We start from the raw sequence: 9,926 nt of genomic DNA, 5'->3' as shown, positions 1-9,926 counted from the left end.
TTTCGGCCACATGTTCTCTCCATTAATTGGAGCAATTGAGTTCCCATATGTTGCAAGGTATGCTGCTGGACTATAGTAGTTGCTACAATACTCTTCAAGATTATCACCCTTTTCAAAGATGGCACTGCACGCATGTGGACATGGCATACCACTCAAACCCCAAAATCGACAACTGCAAGTACCAGCTAACAGATCCACCACAAACCTTTCCATGATCATCCTATTTTTGTGATGTACCTCAAACTTCAGCTCACCTGCCCATCTAGCTTGCCATTCCATACTTCTGGTTGCAATGACATCCAACCTCTTTTTTGGTTTAGGCAGAATGGATCCTTCATACTTCTCATCCTTCTTCTTCTTTTCTGTAAATCTTGACATCCAGTAGCATCTGATCCACTCAAACATCGTCAGAATGGGCTTGTCTCTTGCCTCAAGAATCCTGCCATTGAAAGCCTCTGATATGTTATTCATTAGCATATCACTCTTTTCCATAAACGTGAAATGGCTCTTTGTCCACAACTTTGGGTCCACTCCCATCAGTTTATCATAACAGTCTCTATTTTTCTCCTTGAGCAGATTCATTCTTCGCTCCCAATCTTTTTTGATATCCACTCACTAGAAGCAAGCCTACCACTATAACTTCTTCACAGGTATGCTTGCCCTTCAAGGTTTTTATCCTAAAACAATCAGATCCTCCTACCTTACTTGCAAAGCAAATCCACTTGCACCTTCCTTTTTGTCCCTTACACACTACTCTACACCTCAACTTGTTGTTCTTCTTGTACCTAACGGCTCTCCCATTCAATAAGGCATGCTCCTTAATTGCATTTTTAAACTGGGACAGTGTTTTGAACTTCAACCCAATCTTAAACTCATACTCTCTACACATTTCTGCCTCATCATACTTAGAAAACCTTTTTTTCTTAATCATGTCATTAGAATCTCTCTCGTAACTATCTATGTCTTTAGTTTCATAACCATCCAAAATATCTCCAATTTGTTCATCCATCTCTCCAGCAGCTTCATTATTGTCAGCACCCTTATCTGTTGTGCCTTCTTAATTTAGCAGGCCATTGAACCCACCAAACGCATTTGATTGTCCACCATCAACACCATCCTCTACATCGAACCCAAAGTAATCCTCATATTCACTATCATTAGCACTGTCATCAAACCTATCCTCCTCAGTAGAGGGTTCTGACTCAGCATCGACTTCTACTTCTATCAGTCCACTATCTTCGCCTTCATCTGGGACATAATATGGATCCATTGATGTGATTTCAACCCCATTACCTTCTCTGTAACCATCAACAACATACATTATACCATGATTCACAGAATCAGTAACTAAAGCCCTAGCCATTCTAACGGCATCCCCATCTGATTTCAACTCTGTGAGACCTAACTTCAACTCCATTCCAAGTTCGTTCCACCATAGCTTCGCATAACCCTTGTAGCCTAGACCCTTCAGCAAACTCACTATCTCTTGCAGAGACCATTCATCTAGTTCATAATGCAAGTCTTCCACAACTAACCCACCTAAATATTCTAGTCCATGTCCCGTGTCAATAAATTTTTCTCCGTGATGGAGCTCTATTGTGAACTCTGATTCTCCCATTGCTACACAACAAAAAACGAAAAATGCTGATTAGTCATCCCCTAATCAAACATCACCAACAATGCTAAGGACTTTAACGCCATAACGTTCGGCAACTTTTGGAAGAATGAAGAATGGAAAAAAGTGTAAAAAAGTGTAACTCGTACCTTTGCAACAACGACGACAGCAGCTCCTTCGATAAAGGAGGCCACGAAAGACAATAACAAACCTCGATCACACAATGGTGGAATGCAAATGTGTTATCGAACAATCAGAAACTGAGATGGGGTGAAGAGGAAGGGTTTCTTTTGCCTCAGTGAAAAGGGAGGAAGATCAAGGGTTAATTTTTCATTACTGAAGATCAAGGGTTATTCCTTTATTAAGGTAGGGGCATTTTTGACAATATAAAACAGGTAAATACATTGAGGATTACAAAAAAATGTTTGTAATTAGGTATATCTAGGGGTGGCAAACGGGCCTAAACCCGCCGGATCGGCTCGCGTAACCCGCCAAAAAAGGCGGGCTGGGCTGAAAAATTGGGACCGCCAAATAGTAAAAGCTCGCCTAACCCGCACCGCTTAAACCGCAGGCTTTGGCGGGGCGGGGCGGGCTTCCCCGCCGGGCTTAGAATTTTTTTAGCAAGGGATATTTTTACAATTTTTTTACCGAAACCCAACTTCCCCCAACCCAACTTACAAGAGAATGAAGATGAAAATTGACTATTTTGGATTATATTTATTTTGTTTTAGAGACAATATTTATAATTATATTTTGGATTATGTTTATTTTGCTTTGGGAACAATATTTATAATTATGTTTTGGATGAAAACTTGGTTTATAATTATATTTATTAGATATTTATAATTACAAAGACTTTAATGTTTGTGAATATAAAAATTATAATTTGTTTATACTTTTGAAAATTATAATAGTTAAATAGAAGAGATTTTTTATGCCTTTATATATATTATTTAATAGTTAAAAGTAAAAAAAGAAAAAAAAAGAGGTTATTTGGCAGGCTTAATCCGCCGGCCCGCCAGCCCGCCGTTATGCGGGGTGGGTGGTGCACGAATCGTGATTGTTCATTCCTTGGTAACGACTTAATACGCACGTTGATAATCTTAGTTCTTCTTCACAACTTCGCACAACTAACCAGCAAGTGAACTGGGTCGTCCAAGTAATAAACCTTACGTGAGTAAGGGTCGATCCCACGGAGATTGTCGGTATGAAGCAAGCTATGGTCATCTTGTAAATCTCAGTCAGGCGGATTCTAATGGTTATGGTGAATTGATAATTAAAATATAAATAAAATGTAAAATAGGATAGAGATACTTATGTAATTCATTGGTAGGAATTTCAGATAAGCATATGGAGATACTTTGTTCCTCCTGATACTCTGCTTTCCTATTGCCTTCATTCAATCCTTCATACTCCTTTTCATGGCAAGCTGTATGTTGGGCATCACTGTTGTCAATCGCTACTTCCCTTCCTCTCAGTGAAAATGGTCCAAAATGCACTGTCACCACACGGCTAATCATCTGTCGGTTCTCGATCATGTTGGAATAGGATCCAGTGATCATTTTGCGTCTGTCACTACGCCCAACACTCGCGAGTTTGAAGCTCGTCACAGCCATCCCTTCCCAGATCCTACTCGAAATACCACAGACAAGGTTTAGACTTTTCGGATCTCAAGAATGGCCGCCAATAATTCTAGCCTATACCATGAAGAATCTGATCATAAATCAGCAGGCTAAGAGATATGCATTCAAGCTTGTTTTCATGTAGAACGGAAGTGTTTGTCAGGCACGCATTCATAAGTGAGAATGGTGATGAGCGTCACATAATCATCACATTCATCATGTTCTTATGTGTAAATGAATATCTTAGAGAAGAAATAGGCTTGAGTTGAATAGAAAAACAATAGTACTTTGCATTAACTCATGAGGAACAGCAGAGCTCCACACCTTAATCTATGGTGTGTAGAAACTCTACCGTTGAAAATACATAAGAACAAGGTCCAGGCATGGCTGAATGGCCAGCCCCCTAAACGTGATCTCAGAACGCACAATTATTCAAAAGATTATCCAGAGATATAAAATAAATCACTAAAAGTAGTTTTTATACTAGACTAGTAACTAGGGTTACAGAAAATAAGTAAATGATGCAGAAATCCACTTCCGGGCCCACTTGGTGTGTGCTTGGGCTAAGCATTGAGCTTTCATATGTAGAGACTTCTTTTGGAGTTAAACGCCAGGTTGTAACCTGTTTCTGGCGTTTAACTCTAATTTGTAACTTGTTTCTGGCGTTTAACGCCAGAATAGGGCAGAAAGCTAGCGTTAAACGCCAGTTTGCATCGTCTAAACTCGTGAAAAGTATGGACTATTATATGTTGCTGGAAAGCCCTGTATATCTACTTTCCAACGCAATTGAGAGCGCGCCATTCGAGTTTCTGTAGCTCCAGAAAATCCATTTCGAGTGCAGAGAGGTCAGAATCCAACAGCATCTGCAGTCCTTCTTCAGCCTCTGAATCAGATTTTTGCTCAGGTCCCTCAATTTCAGCTAGAATTTACCTGAAATCACAGAAAAACACACAAACTCATAGTAAAGTCCAGAAATGTGATTTTTATTTAAAAACTAATAAAAATATACTAAAAACTAACTAAATCATACTAAAAACTATGTAAAAATAATGACAAAAAGCGTATAAATTATCTGCTCATCATAACACCAAACTTAAATTGTTGCTTGTCCCCAAGCAACTGAAATTCAAATAGGATAAAAAGAAGAGAATATACTATAAATTCCAGAATATCAATGAAACTTAGCTCCAATCAGATGAGCGGGACTAGTAGCTTTTTGCCTCTGAACAGTTTTGGCATCTCACTTTATCCTTTGAAGTTTAGAATGATTGGCATCTATAGGAACTCAGAATTTAGATAGTGTTATTGATTCTCCTAGTTCAGTATGTTGATTCTTGAACGCAGTTACTTTATGAGTCTTGGTCATGGCCCTAAGCACTCTGTTTTCCAGTATTACCACCGGATACATACATGCCACAGACACGTAACTGGGTGAACCTTTTCAGATTGTGACTCAGCTTTGCTAAAGTCCCCAATTAGAGGTGTCCAGGGTTCTTAAGCACACTCTTTTTTTTTTGCTTTGGACCTTGACTTTAACCGCTCAGTCTCAAGCTTTTCACTTGACACCTTCACGCTACAAGCACATGGTTAGGGACAGCTTGGTTTAGCCGCTTAGGCCAGGATTTTATTCCTGTGGGCCCTCCTATCCGCTGATGCTCAAAGCCTTGGATCCTTTTTATTACCCTTGCCTTTTGGTTTTAAGGGCTATTGGCTTTTTCTGCTTGCTTTTTCTCTTTCTTTCTTTTTTTTTTTTGCAAGCTTTTGTATTCACTGCTTTTTCTTGCTTCAAGAATCAATTTTATGATTTTTCAGATTATCAATAACAGTTCTCCTTTTTCATTATTCTTTCAAGAGCCAACAATTTTAACATTCATGAACAACAAATTCAAAAGACATATGCACTGTTCAAGCATTCATTCAGAAAACAAAAAGTATTGTCACCACATCAAAATAATTAAACTAATTTCAAGGATGAATTCAAAATTCATGTACTTCTTGTTCTTTTGTAATTAAAACATTTTTCATTTAAGAAAGGTGATGGATTCATAGGACATTCATAGCTTTAAGACATAGACACTTAAATACCAATGATCATGTAATAAAGACATAAACATAAATAGACATATAGTAAACGAAAAACAGGAAAAATAAGAACAAGGAGATTAAGGAATGGGTCCACCTTAGTGAGGGTGGCATCTTCTTCCTCTTGAAGAACCAATGGTGTTCTTGAGCTTCTCTATGTCTCTTCCTTGCCTTTGTTGCTCCTTCCTCATAGCTCTTTGATCTTCTCTAATAATCTCATGGAGAATGATGGAGTGCTCTTGGTGTTCCATCCTTAGTTGTCCCATGTTGGAGCTTAATTCTCCTAGGGAGGTGTTGATTTGCTCCCAATAGTTTTGTGGAGGAAAGTGCATCCCTTGAGGCATCTCAGGGATTTCATGGTGAGAAATTTCCTCATGCCCTTGTTGAGGTCCATGATCTCTTGTTTGCTCCATCCTTTTCTTAGTGATGGGCTTATCCTCATCAATGAGGATGTATCCCTCTATGTCAATTCCAGCCGAATTGCATAGGTGGCAAATGAGGTGAGGAAAGGCTAACCTTGCCAAAGTGGAAGACTTGTCAGCCACCTTGTAGAGTTCTTGAGGTATAATCTCATGAACTTCCACTTCCTCCCCAATCATGATACTGTGGATCATGATGGTCCGGTCTACAGTAACTTCAGACCGGTTGCTAGTAGGAATAATTGAGCGTTGAATGAACTCCAACCATCCTCTAGCTACAGGCTTAAGGTCCGGTCTTCTCAATTGAACCGGCTTGCCTCTTGAGTCAACTTTCCATTGAGCTCCTTCTACACATATGTCCATGAGGACTTGGTCCAACCTTTGATCAAAGTTGACCCTTCTAGTGTAGGGGCGTGCGTTTTCTTGCATCATTGGCAAGTTGAACGCCAACCTTACATTTTCCGGACTAAAATCTAAGTATTTCCCCCGAACCATTGTAAGCCAATTCTTTGGGTTTGGGTTCATACTTTGATCATGGTTCCTAGTGATCCATGCGTTTGCATAGAACTCTTGAACCATTAAGATCCCGACTTGTTGAATAGGATTAGAGAGAACCTCCCATCCTCTTCTTCTAATCTCTTGTCGGATCTCCGGATACTCGCTCTTTTTGAGCTTAAAAGGGACCTCAGGGATCTCCTTTTTCTTGGCCACAACTTCATAGAAGTGGTCTTGATGGACCTTTGAGATGAATCTCTCCATCTTCCATGACTCAGAGGTGGAAGCAATTGCCTTCCCTTTCCTCTTTCTTGAGGTTTCTCTGGCCTTAGGTGCCATTGATGGTTATGGAAAAACAAAAAGCAATGATTTTACCACACCAAACTTAAAAGGTTTGCTCGTCCCCGAGCAAAAGAAGAAAGGAAGTAGTAGAAGAAGAAGAAAATGGGGGAGATGGAAGGAGAAGGTGTATTCGGCCAAGGGGGAGAAATGATGGTTGTAATGTGTGAAAATGGAGTAGTGTTGAGGGGTTTATATAGGGGTGGGGGGGAGGTTAGGTTTCGGACATTAGGGTTGGGTTTGGGAGGGAAAGGATTTTGAATTTTGGAGGTAGGTAGGGTTTATGGGGAAGAGTGGATGGATGTGAGTGGTTAAGGGTATTTGGAGAAGAGAGTTGTGAAAAGGTGTGAAGAGGAGAGAAGAAGAGGTGGGGTAGGTGGGGATCCTGTGGGGTCCACAGATCCAGAGGGGTCAAGGACTTAGCATCCCTGCTCCATTTAGGCATGCAAACGCCCTTAGAAGGCATGTCTGGCGTTAAACACCAGCTTGCTGCTTGTTTCTGGTGTTTAACGCCAGCTTGATGCTTCTTTCGGCGTTAAACGCCAGTTTGATGCTTCTTACTGGCGTTTAAACGCCAGTAAGTTCTTCCTCCAGGGTGAGCTGTTTTTAATGCTGTTTTTCATTCTATTTTTGATTTTTCAGTTTTATTTGTGACTTCACATGATCATCAACCTAAGGAAAACATAAAATAGCAATGGAAAATAAATAAATATAATTAAATAACATTGGGTTGACTCCCAATAAGCACTTCTTTAGTGTCAATAGCTTGACAGTGAGCTCTTATGGAGCCTCACAGATGTTCAGAGCATTGTTGGGACCTCCCAACACCAAACTTAGAGTTTGGTTGTGGCCTCCCAATGCCAAACTTAGAGTTTGACTGTGGGGGCTTTGGTTGACTCTGTAGTGAGAGAAGCTTTTCATGCTTCCTCTCCATGGTTACAGAAGAATATCCTTGAGTTTTAAACACAAGGTTGTCCTCATTCAGTTGAAGGACCAACTCTCCTCTGTCCACATCAATCACAGCTTTTGCCGTGGCTAGGAAGGGTTTTCCAAGGATGATGGATTCATCCTCATCCTTCCCAGTGTCTAGGATTATGAAATTAGCAGGGATGTAAAGGCCTTCAACCTTTACTAACACGTCCTCTACTAGTCCATAAGCCTGTTTCATGGATTTGTCTGCCATCTCTAATGAGAATTTGGTAGCATGTACCTCAAAGATTCCTAGTTTCTCCATTATAGAGAGTGGCATTAAGTTTATGCCTGACCCCAGGTCACACAGAGCCTTCTCAAAGGTCATGGTGCCTATGATACAGGGAATTAGGAATTTACTAGGATCCTGTTTCTTTTGAGGTAAAGTGTGCTGAACCCAGATATTCAGTTCATTAATGAGCAATGGAGGCTTGTCCTCCCAAGTCTCATTACCAAATAGCTTGGCATTCAACTTCATGATTGCTCCTAAATACTGGGCAACTTGCCCTTGAACAATGTCTTCATCTTTTTCAGAAGATAAATAGTCATCAGAGCTCATGAATGGTAAAAGGAGGTTCAATGGAATCTCTATGGTCTCTATATGAGTCTCATATTCCTTTGGTTCCTCAAAGGAAAACTCCTTATTGGTCAGTGAACGTCCCAGGAGGTCTTCCTCACTAGGATTCACGTCCTCCTCTTCCTCTCTGGGTTCGACCACACCAAGTAAGGTTATGGCCTTGCACTCTCTTTTTGGATTCTCTTCTGTATTGCTTGGGAGAGTACTAGGAGGAGTTTCAGTGACTCTTTTACTCAGCTGGCCCACTTGTGCCTCCAAATTTCTGATGGAGGACCTTGTTTCATTCATGAAACTTAGAGTGGCCTTAGATAGATCAGAGACTATATTTGCTAAGCTAGATGGATTCTGCTCAGAATTCTCTGTCTGTTGCTGAGAGTATGATGGAAAAGGCTTGCTATTGCTAAACCTGTTCCTTCCACCATTATTAAAGCCTTGTTGAGGCTTTTGTTGATCCTTCTATGAGAAATTTGGATGATTTCTCCATGAGGGATTATAGGTGTTTCCATAGGGTTCTCCCATGTAATTCACCTCTGCTATTGCAGGGTTCTCAGGATCATAAGCTTCTTCTTCAGAAGATGCTTCTTTAGTACTGTTGGATGCAGCTTGCAATCCATTCAGACTCTGAGAAATCATATTGACTTGCTGAGTTTATTCTGAGCCAATATGGCATTCAGAGTATCAATTTCAAGAACTCCCTTCCTCTGAGGCGTCCCATTACTCATAGGATTCCTTTCAGAAGTGTACATAAACTGGTTATTTGTAACCATGTCAATGAGTTCCTGAGCTTCTGTAGGCTTTTTCTTTAGGCGAATGGATCCACCTGCAGAATGGTTCAATGACATCTTAGATAATTCAGACAGACCATCATAGAATATATCCAGGATGATCCATTCTAAAAGCATGTCAGAAGGACACTTTTTGGTCAGTTGCTTGTATCTCTCCCAAGCTTCATAGAGGGATTCACCTTCTTTCTGTTTGAAGGTTTGAACATCCACTCTAAGCTTGCTAAGCTTTTGAGGAGGAAAGAATTTGGCCAGGAAAGCATTGACCAGCTTTTCCCAAGAGTTCAGGCTATCTTTAGGTTGAGAGTCCAACCATATTCTAGCTCTGTCTCTTACAGCAAACGGGAAAAGCATAAGCCTGTAGACCTTGAGATCAACCCCATTGGTCTTAACAGTATCACAGATCTGCAAGAATTCAGTTAAGAACTGAAAAGGATCTTCTGATGGAAGTCCATGAAACTTGCAATTCTGTTGCATCAGAGAAACTAATTGAGATTTTAGCTCAAAATTGTTTGCTCCAATGGCAGGAATTGAGATGCTTCTTCCACAGAAGTCAGAAGAGGGTGCAATAAAGTCACTAAGCATCTTCCTCGCATCTCCACCATTGTTATTATTTTCGGCCATGTCTCCTTCTTTTTCGAAAATTTTTGTCAGATTTTCTCCAGAGAGTTGTGCTTTAGCTTCCCTTAGCTTCCTCTTCAGAGTCCTTCCAGGTTCAGGATCAGCTTCAACAAGAATGTTCTTATCCTTGTTCCTGCTCATATGAAAAAGAAGAGAACAGAAAAGAAAATATGTAATCCTCTATGTCACAGTATAGAGATTCCTTATATGAGTATAAGAGAAGAATAGAAGAAGGAAAAGATAAGAATTCGAACACAGAGGAGAAGAGTGGGTTCGAATTTTTGAGTGAAAGAGGGGTGTTAGTAAATAAATAAATAAACAGAAGGGGATGAGAGAGAAGAATTCGAAAATAAAATAAAATAAAATAAGAATATTTTTGTTTTTATTTTAAATATTAGTTATAAT

The 9,926-nt window shown here is 40.0% G+C and overlaps 1 non-coding gene across 1 annotated transcript; it reads left to right on the top strand.

Annotated features, from left to right (window-relative positions):
* The first annotated feature begins 9,014 nt into the window (after positions 1-9,014).
* Positions 9,015-9,122, top strand: LOC148573674 (small nucleolar RNA R71). The gene has a single exon (XR_015906865.1). It is a non-coding gene; the product is annotated as a small nucleolar RNA R71 (small nucleolar RNA).
* The last annotated feature ends 804 nt before the right edge of the window (positions 9,123-9,926 follow it).

This window comes from Arachis ipaensis, chromosome B2 (genome assembly GCF_059453495.1).
Source record: "Arachis ipaensis isolate K30076 ecotype BB chromosome B2, ASM5945349v1, whole genome shotgun sequence".
NCBI lineage: Eukaryota > Viridiplantae > Streptophyta > Magnoliopsida > Fabales > Fabaceae > Arachis > Arachis ipaensis.
Note: the sequence above shows the minus strand (reverse complement) of the source record. Positions and strands in the feature narration are given on the sequence as shown.